The 18,118-nt window shown below is 46.6% G+C and overlaps 1 long non-coding RNA gene across 1 annotated transcript; it reads left to right on the forward strand.

The window, feature by feature from the left end:
- Window positions 1-13,657: 13,657 nt before the first annotated feature.
- LOC142563904 (uncharacterized) lies at window positions 13,658-17,126 on the forward strand. The gene is made up of 4 exons (XR_012824439.1): window positions 13,658-13,745; window positions 13,854-13,924; window positions 15,682-15,741; window positions 17,066-17,126. It is a non-coding gene; the product is annotated as an uncharacterized LOC142563904 (long non-coding RNA).
- Window positions 17,127-18,118: the final 992 nt, after the last annotated feature.

Here is an 18,118-nt window from a genome sequence, read left to right on the forward strand (position 1 = left end):
CGGACACCGCGCGGACACAGCTAAAAAGCCAACCAACTAGGTCATAACTTTGATGAACTTAAACTCTACATCTTAGAGTCGAATTTCCGTTCTGAACGAGAAAAGGAAATATAGAGAATCATGCCTTATCCATAAGTTCAAGACATTGCAACCAATAGGCATGCACGTTTCCAAGGGAGCTTTCGAATCTATTCGCTATGCTGAATTTCAAGCTACAGACAAGAAAACTTAGCTTGATTTCTTCGCCTATCCGCCCTTTTTCTCCCCCCTTTCCATTCCGCTCTTTCTTTTCCAGCCGGCGTGTCAAGGCCGCCAGACACGCCGGCTATCGCGTGCGTTGACAGAACGGGGGGCGGGGCGGTGACCCTGGCCTTCGCCTTGCGCACAGCGTCTCTTTACTCTCAATTCGACACGTTAACACACCTTCCCTAGTTGCCGCACCCTCCCGCATTACACCACTCCTCTTTAGAAGAACCCCACTTATATATACTGTGGCGAGCAAAGCATACGTCGTCTTGAAGAAGACAACTTCCCTTGTCGAAACGTTGCCTCCTGCATTCTCGTTGTTCACGTTTTTCTCATCGTCTGGAATTTTTATCTATCGCACTCCCCGTGTTTTCCCTCATTAAATGAGTAGGAATTCAAAACTAATGAAGTAGTCGACATGATGTAACTGTATGTACATAAATAAGAATGCACGAAATGTACTGGAGAGGAGAAAGAAGTAACGACAGCGATGGTCGTATAAATCAACTTCTCGTTAACTAGAGAGCTTCGCGTTTGAACATAATTAATGAGGACGAGGTTTATGCCTCCAACGGTAGATTTTTCCACACTTTGATGGCAGCGAAGCAGACGGTATTTTTCCCGTAATTTGTGCGAGACCTAGGCGGCGAAGTATTATTGTAGGAAAAACGTGTATAATTAGATTTATTCGCAACTGTATTTCCTATAGTATAAAGAAAACTTGGATTACGGACGATGCAGTATGCCATAATAAATAAACTAAACGAAATAATATTTGAATTGAGAAGGATATCGACAACAGCCCAACGAAAACGCAGCAGCGACAGAACCTCTGTAGACTCGTGCACAACCACGCCGGATCGGAAGAGAACCTCCTCCGAGAAATTCAGAAGAAGCTATGCGGCGACTCACACGTTAATACGATGGCACATGAGAAAGTTTACTGTAGGAAACTAAACCCCGACCTTGACGACCCCATCACGCATGCTGAACTCTCTGCTGCACTATCGACGCTCACCAGAGACACCAGCCCGGCCAAAGATCGGATCATGAACAAGCATCTACGGAACCTCCCGCAGCAGGCTACCGCAGCCCTGCTCCAGTACTTCAATGCATGCTGGGAGAAAGGCTGAATGGAAGCACTCGGAGATTAGCATGATCCCCAAGCCAAATAAACAGCTCAGCATCGAGAATGTGCGCCCAATTTCCCTTACCTCGTGCGTAGGGAAACTTTTCGAGCATGTGATTCACATCCGGCTAACCTCGTACCTCGAAGACAACAGATATTTTCCAAAGACTATGTTCGGTTTCAGGCAGAATCTGTCAACGCAGGATGTCTACCTTCTACTCAAGGAAGACCTCATTGACCACTTGTGTACCAGAAGCAAATCATCGATTTGAGCCATCGACGTAAAGGGAGCTTTTGACAACATCAGTCACGAAGCTATCCTCTGCAACCTCGAAGACCTGGGCTGCGGTTCTCGGCCATACGACTATGTCAGGAATTTCCTCACGGGCCGCACGGCCACAGTTGGAATATACAACCTGCGCAGCGACAGCTTCCAACTGCCGAGCAAAGGCACCCCGCAGGGTTTGGTCATATCTCTGTTGCTCTTCAACGTCGCAATGATCAAACTACCCAGCCTCCTCGACGCGATACCAGACGTAAGACACGCTTTCTATGCAGATGATATCACGTTATGGACAAGGGCCTCAAACACTGGAACACAAGAAACACGCTTACAGGCAGCAGTAGATACCATCGAGAGCTACTTGCACAAATGCGGCCTCCACTCTGCTCACGAGAAGTCCGAACACCTCGTCCTCAAGTCAAGAACGAGAGGCAGACCACCCGGCTACGATGCACCCGATCCTAACGTCACCCTCAATGGAACGCCCATTCCAAAAGTGGAAACCCTACGAGTTCTAGGGCTACACATACACAAAGATGGGTCCGGGGCGGCCACCCTATCCCGACTACAGCGAACGCTATCACAGCTTACGCATCTCGTCAGGAGAGTTGCAAGTCACAGAAGCGGACTTAAAGAACAACACACGCTACGCGTGATGCAAGCACTCCTCAGCAGTCGAATAACATACGGCACTCCCTACCTCGCGCTGAAGAATGTAGAGGTAAAAAAAATTACCATTCAAATACAGAAAGCCATCAAAATCGCCCTGGGCCTACCATCTACGGCTTCGACTACGAGACTTCTCAAGATGGGCGTACACAACACCTGGCAAGAACTAGCTGAAGCTATCAAAGCCAGTCAATTAGAACGACTGAAGCTCACGCCCACCGGAAGATCCGTGCTGCAACGGCTGAGCTACGGTGAAACCTCTATAGCCACCACGGACCGAAAAGAAAGAATTCCTTCAAACCTCCGCAAATCACTGTGCATAGCCCCAATTTCACGCAACATGCACCCCACATACCACAAGGAAAGAAGACAAGCCCGAGTGGATGCTCTATGGCGAAGACACAGGCAAGATCCGGACGCCAGATACACCGACGCAGCCAAATACTCGTAAAGAAACGCTTACGCCCTGAGCGTCATAGATTCTCAGGGCAGAGAGCTAGCGTCTGCCACAGTCCATGGAAATCCCGAGACTGCAGAAGAGACGGCGATCGCCCTAGCAACTACCATGTGCATGGACGCAGTTGCCATCTTCTCCGATTCTCAAAACCAGCCGTCTGGAACTGCGCTAAGGTTCGCATGTGGACAGAAGCAGTGACGATATTGAAGCACCGCAGTACTCCGATCCCTTACACCTGCCTGACATGGGATTCTGGGCACGAGGGGCTGGAGGGGAACGAAGCGGCACATGCCGCGGCCTAGCCGAGTAGTGGCCTAGCACGAGTAGCGTGTTGTTTTTGGCGTCCTTCAGCGGTCTACTCATAAGGTATGTGCAGCACCCTTAGCTCGAAAAAGAAAGGCAAAAAAAACAGTGAGGTTAAGACAGATATTAACTCCACCTCGCTATGCTGAACCTGGGGAGGAGGAGATGGATGCGATTGGTGGGAAGTAGAAAAAGAAAGAAATAGGCGACAAAGAAGACCCACAAAACAAAACTGTTTTGTGGGCAGTGTCACGTTGTATGCAAATGCATTTATAGCGTGAACGGAAAGGTCACAATGCCTATAGCATGGACAGTACTTATACATCTACTTAAACGAAGGAAAAGAAGCGGCAGACCATGCACACAATTTGACGCACGCTTTGCAACCAACCGTGGTCCGAAAAAGGGATTCTGCGAGAGCAAGAAGCACGGAAACATACATCCATACCAAGCTATAGTGGGGAGCTCAATGAAGATCTACATCGCATTTTCGAAACGCCTCAAGTGTAGACACATCTCTAGACACTAAATCAAAACAGCGCGCAGACAAGATGGGCTCAAAATTAATATCCTCACAAATCTGGAGGACCACTCGCTAGAAACCCAAACGACAATCCTTTATAGCCATTGGAAAGTGGGATCACTACCAATGGAACGGAAGAACGCCCAAATATTCCTAATACCAACACACAGGCAGCCTTCAGACATTGCCAATATCCGACCCATATCCCTGAAATCGTGTCTAGTGGCACTTTTTGAAACTGCGATAATTTTTCGCGAGAAACCTAATGTGTATGACGCGAGTTTCTTTCCTGACTCAATGCTTGACTTCACTTCGTGATGTTCCACATAAAGCGCACCACTCCAATTGATGCAAGGAGTACTGGATCATGTCAGCGCACATGAAAAATGCATACTCGCATTGGTCCTTAATGTAGAAGTTTACAAAGTCGCTCCTAAGGCCATCATAAAAAACGTATTGCAAACAAAATGCCGTAAAATAAACCTACAATTGCGAAAAGTGTAAGAACAAGACATTTCGCCTTCCTCCAGCCACGGGAATAAAGAACTGCTATTCCTGGTCGTGCAAAAAAATTTAAAAGAACAAGTTGAGGCACACCCACATCCGAAAAGCACAGGCGTCAGCCTCAATAGAACCGGCAGAACGACTCTTCGAAGATTGCAATACCCCGTGACAACAAGAGCAGCAGTCAACAAGCACTCCTGAATTCAGTACATATGCAAACAACGGCGACCCCTTTTCCGCGTAACAAGCACCGAAAATATCACTTCAGGTCTGTGCCAAATCAATAAAAAGAGGATACGTCGCTCTATCCACTACTCGCTGGCTAGATGCGGCCATGAACTCGAATGCCGAATGTATGGTAATCAGCGTGACAGGACACAGACAGGAGGAACTGGTATCAACCACCGGTGGCATACACAATATCGCCGCGGCAGAGGACGCCGCCATCATTCTCGCCAACGCGGCATCTTACAGAATTAAGAATTATATATTCTTACTGAAAGTCAATCACCATGTCGAGTCTACGCGAACGGTCATCTGCATAAAGGGCCATATGATATCCTCAACCGCCTGAAAGAAATACCCCGCACCACCAAAATCTGCACACATGACAAAACCCTAAGGGTAAACCATCATGCACAGATGACAGTCCGAGGTTATTAAATTCGTGCACTGCAACAGACACCTGAGGACTTACGTATACAATCATTGTGCACCTCCTACGAAAAGGCAGTATCGTTCGAGAAGAAAGATGCCCCCACGTAATAAAGCAGAAATCACGACCTGAGGCAACTGCAGACCAACGCCTACTCTCCCGTCACGCTCCTCCACGGCATGTAGCCTACCCTTTATCAACTCTGATATCCTTTCTGGACAGAGCAATCGACCGTATACCACACCACGTGCACCTGCCGAAAAATTCCTCATACCTCCCTCAAATAAAACGAAACACACGTGAACTGAAGGCTCAACCCACCACGCGGTTCCTTCGCCTTCAATTACGCATCAAATAACGCTTTCTCTCTTTCGCTCCCCCCTCTGTGATGGTTTTGAAGGCTAGCCAAGACGAGATGGCCGATTGCTTTTTTGTGAGGTATGTTCTCGCGCACCTAGTTGGACCTGAAGGGGGAAGGGAAATTCACTCGCCTTTGCTGCCGCTCTTCATTCAGCGAGCCTTCTCACACCGAGTGCCGCGGTCATTGAGTGAGATGTCTTAATGTTTGCCTATGCGCACGTGGCAATGTAATCGTTTCTTGTCTTTGTAAGCTAATATTTACAGCAGTTTATACAGCTGATAAAACCAATAACCTTTCTTTGTTTAGCTGTTTAACAAATTTCTACCGCATTCAGTGCTTCTCCTTTAGGGCGAGAGTTTAAATTCTTCGCTGAGTGGTGGAAGTACATTTGTACTCTAATGGCGTCATTCACTTTTTCAGGTGGAAGGTCAAATGGAATCGGTCTTCCTGATGACAAGTGCAGCGACAGCTGCCGGAGCCAAGACTAGCATTCGGCGTTAGTGAAGCACCGTATGGTACTTACTGCGCCTTTCTGGATTTTTACCGCAAGTGTGGCGCCGTGATGTCCTTGTTTACTGCGCTTCACTGGCACTGCCTTCTAGTAGGTATTTTTGCGCAAACTTGATGGTAATAAAAGTTAACTTTGCTTCAGAGCACGCTATTGATAGCAATATTTACACGACGCACTTACTTCATGATAGCCTGATAATCACCGCAAATACGGTTTCTCAAATTGCAGTGAACACTCAAGACGAGACTCATGCAGAGGCTGAACACTGAAGAAAGCTGAAAAAAATGTCAAAGTGCGATAAGCAGTGAAACGTGCAGGTGTGGATGTTACGTGGTGAAGTTTCTTGTCATAACTGGGGAATGTCGGATGCCACAGCTTTCTTTCCTGTTTCTTTTTTTACGGCTGCTATCTTAGCTTCTCCATGCCCTCGAGAATGATCCTACGCGAAGGGAGTGCCCGTTTCGTCGTCGCTTGGCAGACCACGACACTGTCGACCCGTATGTTAGACGGAACCAGGCGCCGAGGGAGCTGATATTGAGACCATATGCGGCATTACAACCGCGCCTCCAACCGTATGCAGCGTTTTCGAACTTCGCCCCCATAGAAATGCACCCACCGTGGCCGGGATTGGATGCCTTGAATTTGGGCTGCTGAGCACGAGCCCGGCCACGGAAGTAGCATTTCACATGGGGCGAACTGCAAAACAACCGCAAACTTAGGTTTAAGCGCACGTTAAAATACCCCAAGTGGTCGAAATCGCCGCAGTCCACCACTACGGCGCGCCTCATATATCGTGGTTGTGGCCCTTAACACCTCATAATTATAGTTTTAACTGTGTGCAGCATCATCACATACCGCACCGATGAACGTACGGGTGGCGCGACCCTTGCCTTGAGGCCGTACGAACCCATAGATGAAGGAGCTTTTTATTCACTTCCCTAATTAGTATCAAAATAAGGATTACTCGCTTTGCAATGCGATAGTCGTAGTGGTGGTGATGTGTGGAGGTGGCGCTAGGCTGACAAATACGGCTGTCAATTGCACAGACTGAGCATCTGTCTCACCGCCAAATATGGCACAGTGTGTCGGTCCGTCCTGTCTCTCGCAGAAATGTCGGAAGGGTTGACACTTGAACTGTAATTCTTTTGACGGCAGTGCGGTGAAGAAGCGACTGCGGTATCGCATGTCGGCGCTGTCGGCGTTGCAATGGCTCATACAAAATAGAAAAAAGCGCCACGTCAAAAACAAATATTTTTACAAATTGCCAGCAAGCATGTCACAACAAGGCACAAGGCCGGGTTTGACCCATTCCTCTGAAATTGCTACACAAGAGCCAATATATCCGACTAGCTCACCTAGTTCGGACACCTGGGCAGGGGTTTTTCCCTAGTAATGAGCGCGTTCATGCGACAACCCGAGGCCTCACCCACCCGGAATCGATGAAAGACCAGTCCAACCGAGACTGGGTAGAAAAGATACCACACACATACACCTATATTCTACAACACCACATACTATCCAGAATAGAGTTCTGTCAACCACACGTGAAATTAAACCATGCAGATGCAGCCGCTTCGCGCCAGCTCCGAACTGATACGTTTTCAAGCCTTGCTCTCAGCAACAGTTTTTACCCTACCCAGTGTCCCGACAAATGTCCTGTGTTTTTTGGTGATTATCATGTGTATAATTTTATAATTTCGAGATTATAGTTTGCGGTTATATATATCGGACGTACAGTGACCTATTTATTAAAATATGTATTGGCTGAATTGACACTGCCTCAAGTGCCGTCTGAAGAGCCACATTTTGACAAGCTCCGAACTTCTCTGCAACTATGGCCAGACCACCGCACGAGGGGACAGCGTCGTCTCGGTCTCTCCGAAAAATGGCGTGTATTAGAGATTTTTTGTTTGTGTTCGGTTAAGGTTTTCGCTTGGACTCACAGTAGCTTCGGATTAGAACTCTGTAGGACTTTTACGCCATCGAGGTTGCGTATGAGTCCTCTTGCGTGTCAGTGTAATATTTATTTATCCATGTTCAGTGTTGATTCTTTAATAAAATGTAGATGGCTCACAGAGCCATTTCCGGGGCAGTTGTGCGAAATTTGTCTCAGCATGGGTGTTGGGTTCAGTACTTCATCAGAGACGCTGGACACGCGCTCTGTCAAAAGCTATATTTGACGAGAGGAATTCGTCTCAAGGGACGTTGCGACCACCATCCCGGAGGTCAATGGCCCCTCCTCCTGGGACGGCGGAGCAGCGGCACGGTCTATGGAAAGCGACGAGGGTGGAGGAGATTACCATCAACTACGCCGTAATATTGCAACGTTACCGACTGCAAAGAAGACAATATCTTCTACCACGTCAAAAATTAAGCAAGGAAGAAGCCGCCGGCCTCCGCGGACTACAAACGAATACGTATGTCCGTGGAATTATCATCCACCGGATGCCCCCCTCCAAATTCTGATACCTATGCCGATATTGTGATGGAGCAGACACCCTCCAACACATGGTGTCGGTGTGCCCACACCCCGAGAAAAACAGTCAAGATGCCTCAGAACCACTGCAAGCCATCGAAGAAACGTGGGAGGCAATGTTAAAGGCACAGAGCCTGGAAGATCAGCGAAGTCTGGTGGACCGGGCCCGGGATGCGGCATTAGCCAACGCCTTCTGGACTAAGACAGCCGCTCACCCAGGGCGAAGAAAGAACACCTTCTCGCTGCTTCTCACAATAAACGTTCATTCCTCATCCTCCTTCCTGACCGCGGTGGGCAGGAACGAGAATACGCGGTGTGCTTCCATACCACTGAACAGCGAGAGTGTCGTTTTCAGCGCTTCGGTGAGCACTATATTTTGCATAGCGTTGGTGGTCGCGGCAGTTCTGAGAACTGTCACTGAATCGCTGTCACTTAAAGCATCGCAGATGGCTGGGTACATACGGCTGGACTCGAATGATGACATATCCTGCCTCGAGTGTCTCCGGGGGCACACTTGAGCTGAAGGTGACCACAAGGTACTTAGTTTGGATTTCTTTCGCGTTAGGTTAGTCTTAATCCGTTTCATATTGATCACATTTTCTCTTTTCCGCCTTCTTGGAATCTTCGCCTCGGTCAGCATTCATGTCGGCTGACCGAGGCAGAAAATTCTGCCTGCGTCAGCCGACACGAGAGAGACAATACAAGCTTCGCTTGAAAACCGCTGAGTGTGGGAAGTTTTATTCGTTTGGCAAGCAAAGAAAAGTGGCCTCCTATAAACGCGGGGCGCGTTTGATCGGGCTGCTCAGGTAATTTTGTCGGTCACCTCCCATGCTTACGACGGCGGTTGGAATACTTTTGCGTTATACGATCCATTGCCTACTTCCCCCGAAAAATTATTTTTAGTGTTCCGTTGCCTGGGTTTGATGCTCTGGAGCTGAGATAACAAGCGTAAACCCTTGAAGGAAGTGTTGCGTTATCAGTGCAAAGTGTGGATGGCAATAAAAATGACATGACAGAGAAGAGCCTACTGTTTGAAATTGCTGGGTAACAAGAACAATACACTAGAATGAACAATGTGGAAGTCAGGGATCGTCCTGTGTCTCCAAAGGGAAGATTGCGGACTGCATCGCTATCACCAAACAATCAACGATAAAATTGGGTGCGCCGTGATGCCGGCGTGCTTGTCGTACTTAAGAGCGTTCCGGGCGAATCAAAGCATCATAGATATGTCAAGTTCGTGCACAGAAAGACCCTGTTCCTCGGCAAGGCACATAGGGCTGAGCCTCAGTTAAGCGACACCAGTGTAAAAACCTGTTTCGCGAGCGTAGCCTATGTCAATGAGTTTTTGGCCCTGTGAAACAAAGCGCGCTATTCTATGTCCTGCTCTGGGCCTAAAGAATAAAAAAAATGGTAGGTGGCCATCACCTTTAACTTAGGCGTCTCTTAGTGGTACTCGCATTTTGGTGTTCTTTAGGCGAACGAAACGCACGAACCGAACTTGGAGGCACCTGTTTTTTATTACTTAGCCAGTTTAATATCCCGTCACCTTCTTGCTTCTGACTTCCTTAGTGACATCTGTACTTACGCTTTCCACTTCGCGGTTTCCAGGAAATGCGCCGCAGTTGTGCTCACGTGCCGGTTCTTAGAGTCTACAATTCTGTAGCCGCATGTACATGAACACAGTAGAAGCGTATCGTATTATCTTGCCGTATCGCATTCTGCTGATGCACCTTGGTTTACATGTATGCTCATCTCACTGGCTGGCAAGCTAGCGCCGTCTAGCGTCACATCTGAAAATGAGCCCTCTACTTCCTATGAACATGCTTCCGCTGTCACGCGCCAACAATCGGAAAGCGATACCATACGCACCAAGTGAGCTGTGTCCTTCAGTGCTTCTCTGCATCTACACGTCCTGCTTCTCTTGTCTGCGTGGATAAATTTGCATGTAGTTTGGTTTGCATTAGCACTTATCCGCTACCAAGAGCTCTGCCGGCAAATACGGCTGCTGCATACTCGACTTTTGCAACTTCGTGCCAGTGCCACAATGGCGTCCACTCTCAGCGGATTGGCTCTCATGCAAGGTAAGAAAAACGTCCTAATTTTGTGGACCGTTCTTGTTTACGCGAATTGCGTGTTTTAAAAAAAGAAACGACTTATAGCATAGTGAGTTGGAAATATGATTGTTTTGTAACCTGCACGTACCATGAATGATTTGATGCGCTGAACAGAAAGCGAACGTTCTATTGTAAAAAAAAATGTTTGCCACAATTATTTGGGGCTGTGAAAACAGCAATTTTGTTAACGATCTACTGGCACCCTCCATCTATGGCTCCTCCATCTATGTCAGCCGCACCTATTAAAACAGGGCATTTTATTTTACTATCATTTTTTTGCCAAGTACTAGCCGCGTTTTTTAGTACCTGATGTTTCGTTAACACTTTTCACTACTAATAAATTGTAAGGAAATGTTAGATTTCTGTGCGTGCTGTTATATGTACCACAAGATGAGACTGCGGTTAATAAAAACTGAATATAAAGTAATAATTCACACTTTACTTCCCTGCGCAGAACACCGCGATGTTTTAGGTAGAAATATGTAGAAATCCTTGCAGTGTTTCCGCCAATTTATTCGTGCACTATTTTTCAGATTGTTTTCAAAGGAGCGGCGCAAGCGTTCTTCCTACGCAACAACAAGACCTGATGAGTGCTGGCGTCGCGTCGTCTTAGAAGGATTCACGCACAGCGACTGAAGGGAAAATTTCCGCATGAGCCAGGCTTCATTTTATGAGCTTGTCTGTTTTATGGGAGATTATATGTCACCAAAATTTCGCTGGGTGAGAGCTCCCTTGCCCCTGGAAAAGAGAGTGGCCATTGCATAGTACGAGCTAGCTAGTTGCTGTGAGTGCAGGTATGTCGCAAACCAATTTGGCGTGCACAAAAGTACTGTAAAAAGTGTTTTTACGTGTTCCGTCATGCACTTACCAAGTATTACTTGGAGACGTTCATAATGCTGCCACCAGCACAAAAAGCCACACCAATAGCCAGAAGCTTTGAGCTCAGGTGCCATTTGGCTGAAATTTTCAGGGCGAGTGATGGGACTCATATTCCAATAACTGCCCCGAAATAAGGTTACGGAGACTTCGTAAACAGGAAGAGCTGGACATCGTACAATGTACAAGCCGTAGTGGATGACTGAGGAAGTGTGTTTTAGCTATTTCTAAACCTAAGAAATCTAGACAATTAAATATAGTTTTCCAGTACTGTAGTTATTCATAGATCAGCCCAAAGCCAACCTAAAATGCTAAGGGTAAAATGCGCCAGTCAAGGCAGAGAGAGATGATTTTAAGTACAAATCACTCAGACCGTGAATGTGAGACAGTGAGCCGGGCCCACGTGTTCTGTAACCGCCAGCACGAGGCACGAGAAGATGGACTAAAAGTGAATTCGAGGAAAAAGTGCCATGGAATGAAGCGTTGTTCAAATCTGAATGCGGCGGAAGCGTGACGCGCTGAACGAATGGAGAAGAGTCAAGCAGCATGATGGGGGAGCGAAGAAAGGAAAGGTGCAATCACTGTTGAAAACGGTTCCTATTAACGCTCGTCCAAGCTACCAGCTTAAAGGAGTCAGGGAAGCATATTCTGCGCTAACGTGGACAGAAGACACGAAGCTACGACGGCTTCAGTTCTGTCATTCTTTATGAGGCGCAGCATGTAGTGAGGAGGAGCGCAAGGTGGAAAAACCAGACGACGTGGCCAAGGAGACGCGACGTCACCTGGCGTCACATTTCGATGTCGCCAAGACGCAAATTGACAGTTAACTGTAACATTTCTAAGAACTGATGGAATGTGAGACCGTTTGTTGTTCCCGGACATCTAGAATAGCTTTCAAGCCCCGCCCACCTCGTGTGCGGCCTAAAATGCGCGTCCGTCGTAGGGAATGCCACAATCAGTTAACAGCTCTTCCAACTATGCAGAATCATAAGCACGACGAACGTACTCCGCGTTGTGCTACGGCGGCTGCTCTGGTTCGGGCTTTTTAGCCTCTAGCGAGATGGCGGCAACCGACTTCACTTTTGGACAGCCACGTCCAGTTTAAAAGCCTAAGTAGATAAGATAATTGCTTTTGTTTCAAACTTAAAATGAGCAGATAAGCCTTCGTATGTGGTGAGTAGAAAAGTGGCGCTACATTCGTCTTCCTGACGCAGGCGTGTACCTGGAAAAAACCCGTTACGAATACTATAAAGCTGTGCAGAAGAAGGCAAGCTAACTGTACAGGCTATTTAGATTAAAATTCCAAGGAAAGGTTAAAATATTGGTGTTCAACACAGTTGCCCACCTGTCAAGGCAAAGCGACGGGCAGCTCTTCCAATTTGTGAGCCAGGCTCGCTAATTGGAAGAGCTGCCCGTCAGGCTCTGCAGGTTAGATCTCTGCAGGTTCTTCAGGCTCTGCAGGCTCTTCAGGCTCTTCAGGCTCTGCAGGTTAGAGCGAGAGCTGCAGGCTCTCGCTCTAACTTCTCAGCATTCCAGAAGGTGGAACTCTTATTTTTGTACGTTCCATGATAAAAATGTCTGGTAATAAAATATCCAAGCACTTCGTGAAGTGCCCACTGAAGCTTTAAACACCACCTTGTTGAGCTTTGCTTTAGGTCTTCAAACTAGGTCTTCAAATATTGATCGTCAGGGGTTTTAGGCTTTCTCAACCTTCTCAGTTATTCCAGCCGCTACCTATTCTGCAATATTACTCCATAGTTTGGCGAATGAAGTTACCTAGGTATGTAAAGCGTTCTCCGCGGTGTGGTCAAAAAGGATATTTGCTCAATTATATCACATGCGAGTGGTTTACCTCCTGCAGAAAAATAATTGTAAGTTTGCACCAATTCACAGAAATGCTTTCATTACGTCTTGAGGGTTCTGTATCTATGCGTTCTGTATCTGTGTCCTTTAGCGTTCTGTACGAAACATTGCCAACATAGCTGAATAAATCAGCCCGACAAGCAGCACACCTGGAGTGCAGGTTGTCATTATAGCTAGCTGACATTGCTGATTCTACTGGACGTCTAATATCAAGCTGCGGAGACTGCAAATACGTTATGTGAAGGCTGCATCGTATTTGCGTAAATTCATAGAAAAATATGACTTCATCAGTTGCGTGTTTGGAGAAGAGGAAAAGGTTTATAATTGGCTATGAATTCTTCAAACCTTTCACCCGCTACACAAGGCTGCCTCATTTATCTCGCCGTAATCTTTTTCACGCGGTCGTAAGTTTGCCTGCTGTTGGACAGTTTGACAGTTTCGGTCGTCTTGTGTGAGCGACGCAACAAAAGCACAAATATTGCTTAGCCCTTAATGTCTTCTTTATTTTCATCTGTCACCGCATATGGATATATGACCTGGATTTCACTCTCGAAATTCAGTGTTTAATTAGTGCGTATTCTGGTTATTCTGATGAACAGCGTTGGAAGCTTATTCTGACATGACATGGCGCATTATAAAAGGAAGATTTATACCTGGCTTTAGGAATATGCATTAGCCAAAAGCAAGCAGCAACGTTAGTTAGTGCTACAAATTCTTTGACTAACATCCTCGAAAGTGCATCTTTGCTGGCCACTACGAACGACCATTCTACGTGGTAAGTTCGGCATGTTGTTGCAGTCGGAAGTTATTTCTGCAAATATTGCTTCCTTACTAATCATGCGTTTTGCGCCAGCCATTACTGACAACTCTCTTCTCTACGCAGTTTCCAGACGTACGTGGCTATCAAGATGAAGTACTACTCTTCGGTCGTCGCATTGCTTGTAGTCCTGGCTGGTACGAAATTGCAGAAATGCAAACTCTGAATCCCACCCGACACATTCAGACGGCTATTTGTAAAACCTGCCGTGGTTGCTCAGTGGCTATGGTGTTGGGCTGCTTAGCACGAGGTCGCGGAATCGAATCCCGGCCACGGCGGCCGGATTTAGGCGCACGTTAAAGAACACCAAGTGGTCGAAATTTCCGGAGTGCTCCACTACGGCGTGCCTCATAATCAGAAAGTGTTTTTGGCACGTTAAACCCCATAATTTCATTTAACGGCTATTTGAATCACAAGCCTTTGGAATCCTGGTGCTGCAATTCTTGGGCTCAATACAATAGGACGAAAATGTTCCTTTGTCCATTGACTTTTCGCTAAGCTTCATCCTTGATTGCGCTCCTCGTAGGCACATTCTGACGTGAATCACAAAATGATTCAGTCCACGCATGTGACGCAGATCCGACGTAGTGTGCGAATGATTGCACGTATGCGAAGTTTTGATGACCCACAGAGGCAAAGTAGCTCATATGACTTGATCGAAACAACGTGACCATTTCACTGACAAATGCAGAATTCGGCACAAGGGTGGGCATTGCACATACGGCGGATTTTTATCAAAGAAAACAAAAACGCTTTGAGTGACAGGACACGAGGAGCTTCGCCTTTGAGAAACTCGTGGCAGAGAACAAGGACGAAGTGAGACGCGCCGCAAATTTCGGCTACGAGCGCGTCCCGTAACTTCTGTCTTTATGGTCACGTGGAACATGGCGCATGCGCAATGTTTATAGGTAAACTGTTGCTATTCGACGCTCCTACCACGCCAGCAGTCTGAGAGTGCTAGTCTATATGAGGGAAATTCTTAAAAGTGCTTTACTCTATCTATGTTACACTTGAGCCATAGTGCTAATGATTAAAGCTTCGACCTTCTGTGGTGCGAGATTTGTGAACAAGGATATGTCTACGGCTGAAACGCACGTAGTGGAGACAGAAGGCGCAGGCTTATGAAAGTATATCACGCAGGCTAGTAAGTTATGACTACGCGCCTTGTCCTGCATTTCCTACGCGTAGTGTGTTTTGTATCGCATTCGAAGTCTGCGAAAGTCTGCACATACCACGCGGTCTAGTATTTGATGTGTTGCGAAGCATTTTAGAGGAACTTGTCGGTACAGCATTGAAGAGAAATTTTCCAGTAAGAAAGAAACAACCGAAATACTAGATTACGCTTCATAAACGTTCTACAAAGAGGAGAATCCATGAATCATCATGAAACTAGGAGTAAAAATGAATGTCACGTCAGTCTACCCTTAATGATACAAGAGCTCACGCTACGAAATATTTTACTCTTTATTCCTATGTCTCAGTACTTGTTTCAACTTCGATCCACTGTTACATACGCCCCGAATTTCGATGTCTTTACATGAAGTGTTCTTAGAGGAACGAGGTATATTGACACGGCATACAGCGACTCATACATGCACCTGCAAAAGATTTTCGACGCTTTCTCCTACGTCTGCCACCTGTTAATGCTCGGCCGGTGCCGATATTTCTCTGTGTTCACTCTTGTGGCAGTGGGGTGGCCTTAATGCTGCTTACGGTTGAGTATAAATACTTCATTTTTGCATCTGTACTTGGACTAGCACTGGGAAGAGAATTTAGCATGTGTGATAATTGTGCGATAATTCGTGTACACACGCTTCCTTTTCATGAGGCATAGAAGGTAAGAATAAACGAGTTATTTGAGATTGCTGAAATGGTCGCTCTTCCATGGGTGCAGTTGTCATGGACTTCAGCTCCGGTCTTTTGCCAAGTAAGCAGACTCCTTCTGATACCACTGGTGAGTAGTTGGAGGTACGAATGGCGCATGCTGCAATTATTTGCAAAATCAGATTATGTGTAATTTTTGACGTATGCCAAGCAATATAGGCGAGAAAGGCACGTTTTGCTCTTCACGCGCGCTCGTGAAATAATATGTAGTAAATTGCGCTAGTGCGTGCTTCAACATTATCGACTTGCGGCTTGTATGTGGTCGTTGTGCCGGCCTTTGCGTTGTGGAGAGATAGGGACGTTTATAAAAGCAGTTACCAGATGACCAGATACCAGTTACCTATGTCAATTTGTCTTTCACGCAATAATGATAGGCGAAAATTGTGAGGTAAGAGTAACATCGGGTGAGTACAGAAGCATATTCCGATGGCGCCTAAAGTAGCTGCACTTAGGGAAATTAAAACATGAATGGTCGCAATGAATTGTTGCTCTTTATTTCTCGCAGTTAGCAATCTGCACGCTCGTCCTCGCAATAATTCTGCGCAATGCAGATTTAGTGTCATTAGCATAGTTTCTTTATCAGAGGGATGAGAGGAAAATATGTTTTAAAAGTTAATTCCACACAAAGGCAGAAAATAAGAACGAAAGCGCAGTAATTTTTATCTGCAACCCTGACGCAACGCATATATTACTTGATCTCGAATTGTATATTGCGCAGGTGTTTTTAACGGAAAGTACTATGAGCTCACCAACAATTACTGCAGTCCGTGTTGCTCTTGCTTGGCCTGCATCCGTATGAATAGGCTGCAATCATTTGCAAAAAAACACACTATGTGTAATTTCTGCACATGATCTGCACATTTCTGCAAGCGTTTTACGTCTTAAGTACAAATGTTTATATTAAATGCAAATATTATTGCCATATGAATTTTATGGACATGCCAGTAAATTTCTGCCGTCGTCCTCCTGGTCGGTGTCGCCATGAGGTCCCGCATTAAGTACAAGCGCGATAATATCGCCGATGCGTGCCGTACTCTATTGCTGTGAGGGGAGACATGTGAGTGTAAGTTTAAAGGATGTTTGCTTTTTGCGGCGGAGTCTTCTCCCGCGCGCAAGAAACGAAGGTGTAAATGGCGCGGGCCGACTTTTCATGCGAACCAGTCCGGAATAAGGGAGATGTGCGTGCAAAAGGAGTTGGGAAGGAGGGGCGCCGGGTGGGGCACTTCTAGTCCACGTCTACTCTGGCTGCGCTGGTTCATACCGTGGCTAATCGTGGCTGGGTGCGCGCTACCGCTTAAAGAATCTGCCGTAGCGCATTCTTGCTCTTGTTGTGTAAGATCCATTCTGAGCAAATTTAGTTTTCTATTTTGTGTTGGCTTGCGCCATCTTTTCAGCTGAGGGCTACCGAAATTCGTTGGATTCACCAGACATGTCTCCACGCACGGTTGTCTCAAGGTGAGTTGCATTCGCTTCGAGTGTTGTCTGATCTGTCATTTCAACTCGCTGCCCCATTGTTGTTGCGATCTGATATCTTCCTCCTCTTCCTTTTCTTGTTGCTCTCCCGCTCATGCTGACGAATCTATCAGCAGGACTTCATTGGTCCATTCTCGTGTATGCTCAAGCAAAATTGCAACCTCCAGGTTGTGGGGATCGCTACACATCGTTTATCCCGTATTTCTCCATGTGGCGTTTCCGTGGTACTTGGAGGTGATAAGGTCTAGACACGATTCCCTTGATAATCTGACCCCCTTTCTAGTTGAATATTGTGGTTCTAAGAGGGGTTTCAGTGCGTGTTTTTAAACGGGCCAATTGATGGCGTTTGCTTTCTCTGAAGTCAGGCTGTAACGGCAGTCGAATTCATCGCGTTGAAGTGGTATAGCACGAGCAGCGTGTTGTTTTTTGGCATCTTTGAGCCACACGCTCAGGAGGTATGTGCAAGGCCTGAGATACAAAGTAAAAGACGAAGGGAAAACAGGCTGGTTAAGACAGATATTATCTCCGGCTGGCTACCCAGTTCATGGGAGGAGCAAAGGGATGCAATCGGTGGGAGGGAGAAAAAGATTGAGAAAAGAAAAAAAGACAGACTTTGTATTGTGCGCACTTTGACACTAGTTGCGAAGACGTTCCTAGCCTGAAGGGAAAGCTCACAATATCCATACAATGGACAATACTAAATACCTACTATACCGAAGGAAAAGGAAGCAGCAGACCACGCATACAATCAGAAGCAAGCTTTGCACCGAACCGAGGTGGGCGAAAAGACTCTTCCAGGACGAGAGGCACCGAAAGATACATCCATACCAAACTATAGTGCGAAACTAAATGAAGATGTATGTCGCATTTTCAAAATCCCTGACGACTGGACGCATCTCTAGACACTAACTCAAAACACGAAGACCAGACAAGATGGCCTCACAATTAAGATCCTCAGAAATCTGGACGACCAG

The sequence above is a fragment of the Dermacentor variabilis genome, chromosome 11 (genome assembly GCF_050947875.1).
Source record: "Dermacentor variabilis isolate Ectoservices chromosome 11, ASM5094787v1, whole genome shotgun sequence".
Lineage (NCBI taxonomy): Eukaryota > Metazoa > Arthropoda > Arachnida > Ixodida > Ixodidae > Dermacentor > Dermacentor variabilis.